This window comes from Centroberyx affinis, unplaced genomic scaffold (assembly GCF_046629955.1).
Source record: "Centroberyx affinis isolate AG114_WGS23_722 - 3 ecotype Tasmania unplaced genomic scaffold, CSIRO-AGI_Caff_v1 ptg002787l_1, whole genome shotgun sequence".
Taxonomy (NCBI): Eukaryota; Metazoa; Chordata; class Actinopteri; order Beryciformes; family Berycidae; genus Centroberyx; species Centroberyx affinis.
The window spans coordinates 55,001-67,593 of record NW_027280938.1 but is presented as its reverse complement, the minus strand read 5'-3'; the positions used below and the strand labels follow the sequence as shown (position 1 = coordinate 67,593).

At 41.0% G+C, this 12,593-nt stretch overlaps 1 pseudogene; it reads right to left on the bottom strand.

Moving 5' to 3' along the window:
* Positions 1 to 844: 844 nt before the first annotated feature.
* LOC139657937 (rap1 GTPase-activating protein 2-like) overlaps positions 845 to 12,593 on the bottom strand; it is a 25,890-nt pseudogene continuing 14,141 nt past the window's right edge.

Below are 12,593 nucleotides of genomic sequence, written 5' to 3'. Positions count from 1 at the left end.
GGCCCTAATACTCTTCCGTAGTACTGACCCTGCATTCAAGTGATGTCAGATTATACTTTTCTCTGAGTCGGGAATACGTCACAACTCATTCGAGTCGTTGTCGCTTTATGTTATCGAGCTAGTGAGCAATCTTTGACTATTTCAGTGGATTATGAATGTAAACACCACAGGAAACTGAATGCTGCAGCACTATAGTTATCAAGGAATATCCATATCTGTACATTTTTACTTGTGGTTCATTTTCGGCTTGAATGTATGAAATTTCTCTTGTTCTAGTGCGACTGTGCGATCTGTTCAGCCATGTTGGAAAGAGCGATGACGTCAAAACTCGACCGATTCCTGCTGCAGCTACGATCCTGACGTCTCGACTTGTTCATCCGACATAACGTTCATGTGTTCATGTGGCACTTCCTGGTCGGAAATCCTCCGGACTGTAAATCTGACACCACCTGACTGCAGGGGGAAGGTAGGAATGCAGGAATTAGGCCATAAGGCCTGACAGAGCTCAGCTCTGCCTTGGTCCTCACCAACCTCTTCACTCTGTAGTGTTGTACTGGAACACTGAGTGTGTGTGTGTGCGTGTGTGTGTGTGTGTGTGTGTGTGTGTGTGTGTGTGTACTCAGAGAAAAGTCCTGTACATTTAGGTTCTAAAAGGTAAAAACATGACAGGTGGCTGTAAGCATGCACAGTCCTGAAGGTGCTGATAGGAACCTTCTGTTGGCAGAAAAGGTGCAACTGATACCGCTGAGCCCTGCAGGGGGCGCTGCACTGCTGCCGGGCCTCTGCCTTCCTCCTGAGTGTGTGTGTGTGTGTGTGTGTGTGTGTGTGTGTGTCTGATAATTCATCACTGTCTCCAGTTGCGTCCTCTTCCTCTGTGTGGACAGGCAGACATCTTGTCTCCTTCCCCTCCCGTCGCCTCAGTCAGCTGCTGAGGAAGAAGAAAAGGAATGAAAACATCAACACTCTTCACTTCAGAACAATTCAGCAGCAGGACTGGTTTTATTATAGAAGTCAGAATCTGCTTTGTTGGTGTTTTTGTGCCAGAAGTGTGATTTTCACACTCTGTACAATGCCAGTGAATGGAGAGAGAAAAAAACACAATTCACAGCAACAGATCACAGAATCACTGATTTTGGGGTTTTATCATGGAGGAAGAGACACAACACAAGACTCTACCAGAGCTACACAGAGACTTAAAACACTGTGATGCAATGCAACAGGCAGTAGTTGTCATTGTGGTTGTATTCTTCATTGCAGAATAAAGTACACCATACATGCATAAATACATAACAGATACATACATGATGCAAACCTCCCGTTCCTCTCCTCACCATCTAGTGTCCCTGCTGAAGACAGAGAGGCGTCCGCAGCGTTTACAACAGTTTACAACAGTTTACAACAGTTTACAACAGTTTGAGTCACATCAGGACACACAGGATCCAAATCAGGACTGTCAGTTTCCCCTAAATATCAAATTCAACTGTGAAATGAGTCAAAGTTGACTGAAATTTGAATACTGATGGTAAAATGTAGACAGTATTGACACATGAAAGCAGGGTGCAGGGAACAGACAATATGTTCTGAACTACGGAAGCCGAGAACAGCCGTGCTTGCAATTATTTTTTTTATGCCGTTATCTCCAGATCACAAGTTAATTATTTTGTTATCTCGAGATAACAAAGCTCGTTTTCTTGAGATAACGGGGATAATTTATCTCGTTATCCCGAGAAAACAAAAGGCCGATTTCTCGAGATAATGAGATAATTTATCACGAGAAAACGACTTTTGTTTTCTCGAGATCACGGGATAATTATGGAGAACTCGAAAATGAGTGTCTGGTTCATTTGATCACACCTGATTTCAGCCTTCAGATCACTGTCATGACTGTCAGGGAGGATTCAGAACTGCTAGTCTTCTCCTTAAATGACGAGGACTGATCTGAATGTTTTCTCTAACAGAAAGACCTTGACTGAAGTCCAGTCTGATGTGTTGATCAGTAATGGATCCTCCTTGATCTGACATTTTCAGCTTAAATCAGTTGCTACAGTTGTCCAGACTCCATCTCTGCATGCTGGCATGGCTCCTGATCTCTGATAAACATTATAAGTAATAAGAGGAAACAACATTTTGTTTTCTTGTGATAACGGGTTGATTATCTCGTTATCTCGAGATAACAAAGCTTGTTTTCTCGAGGTAACGAGATAATTAACTCGTGATCTCGAGATAACGGCAATAAAAAAAATAATTGCAAGCACGGCCGTTCTTGGCTTCCGTACTGAACAGTTTCTGTATTCACAGCATGTGATTTTTCCATTCAGTTTCTTGAAAGATTTGAGTTGCTGTGCTGAGTTTTGACTTTTACTGAGCAGAATCAAATAAGTGACATGAGCATGTGTGCTAACAACAAACTACAGAGAAGAGATGGAGAGACACAGTGAGACTGACGGAGGGTCAGAGGTGCGTTCATGTTCAGCAGATATATCGGAAAAAATAATTTCCTACTTGGGAATTTCACACAAACGTCCTCCAGAGTCGGAAACTTGGAGAAAGTTTAGCTGCCCGAGTTTCTGAGTTATGACACAATGGTGACCTTTAACCATAAAGCAGCGGCCAGGCAGCCAATCACAGCCCAGATACAGCAGCATCCGGCCTGCTGATTGGCTCTCGTCTTCGATAGACTATAGGCTATTCTTAAGTAATTCTTGAATTAAGAATTAAGCAAAATCTTGCAATTCTTTTATGAGTGTCCAAGGCCAAATATCAGCACCATGATCCTGCTGGTACAGTATATCCAACACTCTCTCTCTCTCTCTCTCTCTCTCTCTCTCTCTCTCTCTCTCTCTCTCTCTCTCTCTCTCTCTCTCTCTCTCTCTCTCTCTCTTACCGCAGCAGAGTGGCTCAGCTTGTCGAAGCGGAACTTCAGGTTGGATCTGGGAGAGTTTTTGTTTTTCACCTCTGGAAGTGAACAGAAGAGAAAATCTCAGTGTCAGAGAACACACACACACACACACTCTCCAGAACACACACACACACACACACAGACACGCACTCTCCAGAACACACACACACTCTCCAGAACACACACACACACACTCTCCAGAACACACACACACACACACACACACACACACTCTCCAGAACACACACACACACACTCTCCAGAGCACACAGGAGAGGATGGAGGTGATTCTCAGAAGCAGCTTGTATCCTTGTCGAGCTTCATCCTCTCTGTAACTGGAAGCTGCTCCTCCAACAGAACGATGTGATTGGTTGAAAAATCTGGTAGAAATCTCAATAAAGACGACAGAACCGGAGGAGTGTGTTCCACAGACGTATCCATCTCATTCATAGACGCTGTGACTGCTGCTGAGTTTCCCTACTGTGACCACTTCTGCTGGGTAGAACCCGGAAGAGTGAGAAGGGTCTACTGATGTGTATATTGTTAATATTTTATTTTATTATTGTTGTATTATTAATTACGTTTTCGGGTTGGTTGTCTGTCTGTCCCATTCTCAGGAACGCCTTGAGGGGATTTCTTCAAATTTGGCACAAACATCCACTTGGACTCAAGGATGAACTGATTCGATTTTGGTGGTCAAAGGTCAAAGGTCAACTTCACTGTGACATCATAATGTTTTGCTTACCACTGTAGCTGAGAAAACCATCTTGGGTCATTCTACAAAAACGGTGGAAGTGCTGTCACTTACTTTTGCAGACACCAAAATCCTTTAAGTTGACCTAATAATCACATTAATTATATATGTTCAATAAATAAAGACTGTCCTTGCAATGATAAAACAAAGTTTATTGGCGGAAGCATACAACCGTGAGGCGGTTATTTCTAGTTTATTATTGATGTGTATATTGTTAATATTCTCAAGTTGTGTTTGAACCAAGCGTCCAAAACCTCAGGTGACCCAAACTCCGCCCCCCTCCACCTTGGCTCCGCCCCTCTGCCTCTCTCTGCTGGCTGCTCCGGCTGTAAACGCCGTAAACACAACCTGCAGCTTCAAAACCCTTCAGAAGATGAAGGAGGAGGAAACTCACTGCTGCATCTGTTACAGTCTGTGGGTTGAAGATGTATTTGATAACTAATATTTCTTATCTATTGACAATATCCCACTTCACCTGGATCCTGTGACGCTCTGCTCTCTCTCTGTATGAATGTGTGTCGCACTCAGCATCAGTTTGACCTGATTCATTTAAACGTCCGTGAGCGGAGTGTTGGAGGATTTCATTTTTCAGAGCAGAACTCAGCAGTAAATGCCAGTGAAGGAAACATTAAATCATCCTTCCTTCAGTCAGAAACCCTTCAGTCCAGTCTTCAGTCCAGTCCAGCCGGAGTGGACTCCAGGCTTCAGGATCCTCGCCGAGCGTCTCCTTCCTGTCCAGCGTCTCTGCTCCGTCTCTGAAGAGGATTTACCGGATTAAACCCAGAGGATTACAGCTCTCTCCTGACATCTGGCTCTGTCTACTTCATGGAGAAATCGTGTTTTCCTCGTGTCGCCGCGCCGCGAAGAGCCGGAACGACCGAATCAGAGAGCCGAGCTGCTCGCCGGCCGGTCAGAGAATAAGCCTCTTAGCCGCTGTCAGGCTCATGCGTATGGAAATCATATGGAAATCTCATTATTCTGTCCACATGACATTCATCTGGAGCAGATTGGCCCAGTTCACTCAGGCTGCTGTCAGACAGATTTATTAATGCAAACGCTGCTTCCCTCTCTCACAAAACACTCTGAGACACGAGTGTGTGTGTCCACCGATCAGCTGGTGAACATGAAGCCTACTGTAGAGCAGTGGTTCTCAACCTGGAGGTCGGGACACCCCGGGGGTCTGAAGATAATTTTGGGGGTCTCGAGATGATTGATGGGATTTGAAAAAACATATTCCTATACATACTCATTATCATGTCTATTTTTGCTTTTTTTCTTGAGAAATACTTGATTGTGTAAAACGGTGTATTTCTTGTGAAATTCACCAAAATCCACCAAAAAGTTGAGAAAACTGTGAAGCACAACAAGCAACACAAAACACATGAACACTTTAACTGAACCTGTGGGGCTGTGACACACGATGAGCGGACCTGAACTTTGACCCTCCACCGCCAGAGCCTGGGCGAGAGACAGAGAGAGAGAGAGAGAGAGAGAGAGAGAGAGAGAGAGAGAGAGAGAGAGAGAGACGGAGAGAGACAGAGGGAGAGAGAGAGAGAGAGAGAGAGATTATTACTGATGTTACAAACTGTATTATTTGCCATTTTTTACAGGTGAGATCATCTGATATCCAGTCCATAAATCTTCTCCTCTGTCTGTCCTAAACAGCCGGTGTCTGGTCGCTCTTTCCTGCTGCACAGGAAGTGATGCGTTTAACGTTTCCGGTTTGTTTGGAATCAACAGAAGAAGAAGAACTGGGTAGTTAGCATGAGCAGCGATAGCCACCATGACTGAACAGACAGAGAGAAAAGAGAAACTCAAACTGCTTCAACAGGAAATCCAAGCTCCGCCCACACTGTTTGATTGACAGGTGGTGCTGTGGTGCAGAAACACCACAGTGAGGAACAAAGATGGAGACTAAATTTTACAGAGGATCTCATAGAATACACTTTAAAGTTGATTCTCTCTCTCTGTCTCTCTCTCTCTCTCTTTCTCTGTCTCTCTCTCTCTCTTTCTCTGTCTCTCTCTCTCTCCCTCTCTCTGTCTCTCTCTCTCTCTCTCCCTCTCTCTCTCCCTCTCTCTCTCTCTCTCTCTCTCTCTCTCTCTCCCTCTCTCTGTCTGTCTCTCTCTCTCTCTCTCTCTCTCTTTCTCTCTCTCTCTCTCTCTCTCTCTCTCTCCCTCTCTCTCTCTCTCTCACCTGTGTGTCTTCAGCTGGACTGCTGAAGCTGCCGGTGCTGGACGATGAACGGGAAATCTTGCTGCTCTCCTTCTTCACGTGGATCCTGCAGGAAAACACCGGCTGCTTCAAACTGCAGCTGTTTTTCTGATTTTCTGGTTTCGTTTTCATTTACTAATAATAATATAATAAAAATATAATACAAATATATACAACATAATGATGATTCTACTGCTGAGAAACAAAGAAAGAAATAAGACCACCTACCCAGTCATACACACACACACACACACACACACACACACCTACCTGTCCTTGTGTCCGGCCTCTGGAGAGCTGGGATTGGACGGCACCTCTGACCTCACTTCCTGTGTTGGGTGGCAGCTGTCGAAGCTCCTCTGCTCACTGAGCTGACTGGAACATTCAAAGTATTCGCAGATAGAATATATATGTATGTAAAACATGACAGATCAGAGTCAACTTTATTTCTGAACTACTGAACTAAACTGAACTAAACTAAGCTAAAGTTGTAACTAAACTGAACTAAAATTTTAAGTAAACTAAACCAAACTGAAGTAAACTAAAATTGTAACTAAATTGAACTAAACTAAACTAAAATTCTAACTAAACTGAACTAAAATAAACTTAAGTTGTAACTAAACTAAATTAAATTTGTAACTAAACTAAACTGAACTAAACTAAACTAAAATTGTAACTAAACTAAATTAAATTTGTAACTAAACTAAACTACTAAACTAAACTAAAATTGTAACTAAACTAAATTAAATTTGTAACTAAAATTCTAACTAAACTGAACTAAAATAAACTTAAGTTGTAACTAAACTAAATTAAATTTGTAACTAAACTAAACTACTAAACTAAAGTAAACTAAAATTGTAACTAAATTGAACTAAACTAAACTAAAATTCTAACTAAACTGAACTAAAATAAACTTAAGTTGTAACTAAACTAAATTAAATTTGTAACTAAACTAAACTGAACTAAACTAAACTAAAGTAAACTAAAATTGTAACTAAACTGAACTAAACTAAACTTAAGTTGTAACTAAACTAAATTAAATTTGTAACTAAACTAAACTGAACTGAACTAAACTAAACTAAACTAAAATTGTAACTAAACTGAACTAAACTAAACTTAAGTTGTAACTAAACTAAATTAAATTTGTAACTAAACTAAACTGAACTAAACTGAACTTGTAACTAAACTAAACTGAACTAAACTAAAATTGTAACTAAACTAAACTAAAATTGTAACTAAACTGAACTAAACTAAACTAACTAAAGTTGTAACTAAACAGAACTAAACTAAACTAAAGTTGTAACTAAACTGAACTAAACTAAAGTTGTAACTAAACAGAACTAAACTAAACTAAAGTTGTAACTAAACTAAACTAAACTAAAGTTGTAACTAAACTGAACTAAACTAAAGTTGTAACTAAACTAAAGTTGTAACTAAGCTAAACTGAACTAAACTAAACTAAAGTTGTAACTAAACTAAACTAAACTAAACTAAAGTTGTAACTAAACTAAACTAAAGTTGTAACTAAACTAAACTAAACTGAACTGGACTAAACTAAACTGGACTACAGTAGAAGTGAAAGTGCAGCACAGAGCAGCTGACCTGCGCTGGCTGTGTCTCTCGGTCTGGCTGTCGATGCTCAGCAGTCGAGGGAAAAGACCTGAACGCCTCTTCACCGGAGATTTCACATTACACTGACAGGAGAGAGAGACACTCTGTATGGTCATAACAACAACAACAACAACAACAACAACAACAACAACGACAGCTATATAACTTTATAACACTTACCTACAAGTAGAGTTTACAAAGTGCTTTACAAAAAGGCACAAACATCAGGAATAGTAAAATATATAAAGAGGAGGTAAAAAATAAAAGTGAAAAGGCTGTAGCTGGTAAGAAATTATTATTAGCATTTTAATTACTATAAAATGTCAGACTTCTCGACTCTCAATGACAACTTCCTGCCAGAGAAACTTCTATGTGATGGATACTGTGATGTGATGTCGCTGTTCAGTCAGTCACGCTGGAAACTCCCCTGCTAATCCCTTAAAATAACCTTACATTTACATTACTTCACCCCTCAACTCCCATTAAAATGAGTTAAGGGAGTTATTAATGGAGGACACCCCATCAAAACCCCTTAAACTCCCCTTCATTTGTGACTTTCTATTATAATGAAGAATTCAGGGGGACAGGAACTTTCCCTTAATAATCCATTAATAATCCTGTAAACCTGCACAAAAGGCACAAAAACCCATGAACAGATCCCTTAAAAACACATTATTTTAATCCTTATTTTTAATGGATAATTCATGTTTATGTGATGGAGACATTAAGGACATTTCAGGGATAAACATTAAGGGGTTTGGTAGTGTGATGTGGTCAATTTTATCCCTGAAATGTCCTTAATTTCTCCTTTACATAAACATTAATAATCCATTTAAAATAACATCTTTAATAAAGTAAGATTAATATGGGTTTATAAGGGATTTATTCATGGGTTGATTCACAGAGACTCTAGAAATTAAGGGATTTTTCAAATCTTTTGTGCAGGTTTACAGGTTATTAAGTGGAAATGAATGGAAAAGTTCAGTCTCCCTGAATTTCACACGAAATCAGAAAGTGTCCAACACTGTGACATCACTGTGACATCACTGTGACATCACTCCTGTCACTAAAGGCGTCAGAACGAAACCTCCCTCCTCTCTGCTGGGCGACCTTTGACCTCTGCTCACCTCAGCGCTGATGTGGGCTAGACCCCCCCCACTCAGACTGGTGGGCAGACCCCCCGCCCCCCGCGACATGGTCTCCATGGAGACGCTCCGCCCTCGCATCGCCCTCTGGGAGGGAGAGAGAGAGAGAGAGAGGAGAGAGAGGGAGGGAGAGAGAGAGAGGAAGAGAGAGAGAGGAGAAGACGAAAGGGAAATAAAAGTTTGATACAGAAGAAGAGTTTGGTCCAAAATTGACAAAATTTACTGTAACATTAAAGCCGCCCTGTGTATCATTTTACTATCCATAAATCATCAGCACATTAAATTAGAGACATCAGTATAATAACAGTAAACATCCTCCATAGTTTCTCCACCTGGTGGATCTGGAGGGAAATCTGCTGGATCGCTTTACGGCACAAAACAGGAAGAGGTTCTGATCGCTTTACGGCACAAAACAGGAAGAGGTTCTGTTCTTCCAGAGCAAACGGAGCTAAAGCTGAAAGAGTTTCTGGCAGCAGATGGTGGAAGGAGGGAAAGGAAGATGGAGAAATCACTTCCAACATGTTGATCCTCTTCAGGGAGGGGGAGGGGGGGCAGGAAGCAACAGGGCTGATGGGAAATGTAGTCTTAATGTGGAGAAACACTAGAACTAACAATACTACTGGAGTGAGAGAGAGGAGAACAATCGTCTGTTTTCTGTCATTAGAGCAAGGAGGAATATTAATATGATGATGATAGACTGATGTTAAAATGATACACAGCAGCTTTAAAGAAAGAAAGAAAGAAAGAAAAGAAGACACACACGCACACACACACACACACACACACACACACAGACACACACACACACACACACACCTTGATGGACTCCAGCAGTCCTCCGTGGGCGTGGCCGTTCTCTCGCCCCTCCTCCTCTCCCCCTGTCAATCCCAGCATGCTCTGGGTGCATCTGTGCAGCTCGTCATGGAGGCCGTCCAGCAGAGCGGCCCGGGTCCGCTCCTACACACACACACACACACACACACACACACACACACACACACAGACACACACACACACACACACACACACACACACACACACACACAGACACATATATTTGCAATCCACAGGGAAGTATTCATATCTACTTTTTAAACCAACATGAAAAAAATACAAAGATAAAAAGCAGGTAAATGTTCCAGTGAAGGAAACCATGTCAACTTGTGAGAATAAAGTCAGAAGTTTGAGTTTAAAGTCAGAATTACAGAATCTGTATTTATTATCTGTATTCTGATTTTATTCTCAGAATTCTGAGATTAATCTCAGGACTAAACTAAACTAAACTTCACATGTGGCTCTAATCCTCTTCCGTAAAAACAGGAAAACAACGTATGTGATGCTACAAGATTTTGAGTTGACTTCAACAAAATGTTCCCTCCTGTCCCTTGAACTACGGTGGCCTGTAATGGACATAAATAAAAGTCAAATTTTTCCAATGTAGAGCAGTGAGCAGCTGATCAGAGCAGAGATCCAGCAGAAACACCCAAAGAAGACCCTCTCCTGATAAAACTATAACTAAAACTAAACTATACCCTATAAAACGGCGTTGGCGAGTGATTTTTTTGGCTTTTCAGTCTTCAGAGCTGGATTGTTTGAAAGCCAGAAATCTCAGCAGCTGGCCAAGTAATCAATGAGTCACTGGTATTGATCAGCAGCCCAATCAGTCCCTACAGATCAGTATGGGACAGGAAAAGCCTGAATGATTTCCCCTTGAACCCTCAATGCAGAACATTTTTCAGTCTGTGTTGTGTGGTTTTGTGTCGACGCTCCAACATCAAAGTTCAGCGCGACGCATCAGGAGGTTTGAAGCATCATGTGACCGCCGGGGGGGGGTGGGGGGGGCGGGGGCGTTTACCTCCAGCCGGGCGAAGCGGTCGCTCTTGTAGCAGGACGTCTCTGCGTTGATGAGCTTGGTGAGCAGGAAGTCTCTGAACTCCAGACCCTGCAGACACACAGCAGCCAGACTCTCATTAATAATATAATAGATTAAAGTTTGTATTATGTAATTAGACATAAACAATATAATCTACTAGTAATTATGGTGTAATTAGACATTAATAATATAATAGATTCAAGTTTTTATTATGTAATTAGACATTAACAAATATAATCGACTAGTGATTATTGTGTAATTAGACATTAAATAAATAATATTTTCAAGTTTTTATTATGTAATTGGACATTAACAATATAATCTACAAGTAATTATGGTGTAATTAGACATTAATAATATAATAGATTCAAGTTTTTATTATGTAATTAGACATTAACAAATATAATCGACTAGTGATTATTGTGTAATTAGACATTAAATAAATAATATTTTCAAGTTTTTATTATGTAATTGGACATTAACAATATAATCTACAAGTAATTATGGTGTAATTAGACATTAATAATATAATAGATTCAAGTTGTTACTATGTAATTAGACATTAACAAATATAATCGACTAGTAATTATGATGTAATTAGACATTACAGCATTATCCAGCTAATAATTGCGGCGTAATCAGATGTTAACAGTACAATCCATCTAGTAATTATGGTGTAATTACACAGTATTAATAATATAGATTACAGTTATTATTGTGTAATCAGAGGAGCATCATGCTGTAATCTCCAGTTTGACCACATAACCTTTAAAACAACAAACAGCTAAACCCGAGCAGCCGTCTCACCTTCCTGAAGACAGCTGGGTTTGGGAGGGGCGGGCCGAACGACGGCACGTCCTCTCGCGCCGTGACGGACACCTGTCAATCACAAGCTTCCATCGTCACGACATAAACAACAACAACAACAACAACAACAACAGGGTCAGAATACGGTCACGGACAGGAGCGGCTGTACCTTGTAGCTGGTGCTGTCGGAGCAGGGACTCTCCACCTGCACCAGGAGGAAGGCGTGAAGGAAGTTGGAGGCGATCATGTCCGGCACGAAGGGCGTGGCTTCTTCCTGGAACACCAACCCCACGATGTCATTTCCTATGTGCCGTTTCCTCTGGAGCTGCGGGGGGAGGGGGGGGGGCACAGACTGGCTTTCAGTGTTTCTTTAGCTCTGATGTCATTTAAAGATTTCAAGATCATCCAATAAGAAGTCAGGCTGCTCCTCTCAGCTTAGTCATTTGTTTGTTTTACCTGTTTATCTGATTATTGGTGCCTTTGTTCCTTTTCTGTGTTTTACTATTAAGAACCCTCTTGATTAATTACTCATGTTTTTACTTGTTATCTAGTTTTTAATGTTGTGTTATTTATTTATCATTTGTTTATTTAACAAGAACAGTGGACAGTCATTGACTGTCCCAGAGTTAGCTAGATTGCTAAATTTCATCTGCAAATTTCCAAAAAAAATGACAGTGTCAAATGTAAAAAATCATACAGGGTATAGTAAACAAACATTACATCATACAAAACTGAAAGCACTATACAATAAAAACATTACATCATAGAAAAATAGAATAAAATGCTCTGTGTTTGATATCTAAGTGGTTAATGGTCACGTGATTGGTTCTGTTTCAGCCATGATTTCAATGTTAGTATGTAATAATAATGACACATGAGTCATGTTGTGTTTTACCGAGTCATGCTGTGTTTTACCGAGTCATGCTGTGTTTTGCCGAATCCCGCTGTGTTTTACCGAGTCATGCTGTGTTTTGCCGAGTCATGTTGTGTTTTGCCGAGTCGTGCTGTGTTTTGCCAAGTCGTGTTTTGCTGAGTCATGTTGTGTTTTACCGAGTCATGCTGTGTTTTGCCGAGTCATGTTGTGTTTTGCCGAGTCATGTTGTGTTTTGCTGAGTCAGGTTGTGTTTTACCGAGTCATGCTGTGTTTTGCCGAGTCCCGCTGTGTTTTACCGAGTCATGCTGTGTTTTGCCGAGTCATGTTGTGTTTTGCCGAGTCGTGTTTTGCTGAGTCATGTTGTGTTTTGCCGAGTCATGTTGTGTTTTGCCGAGTCGTGCTGTGTTTTGCCAAGTCG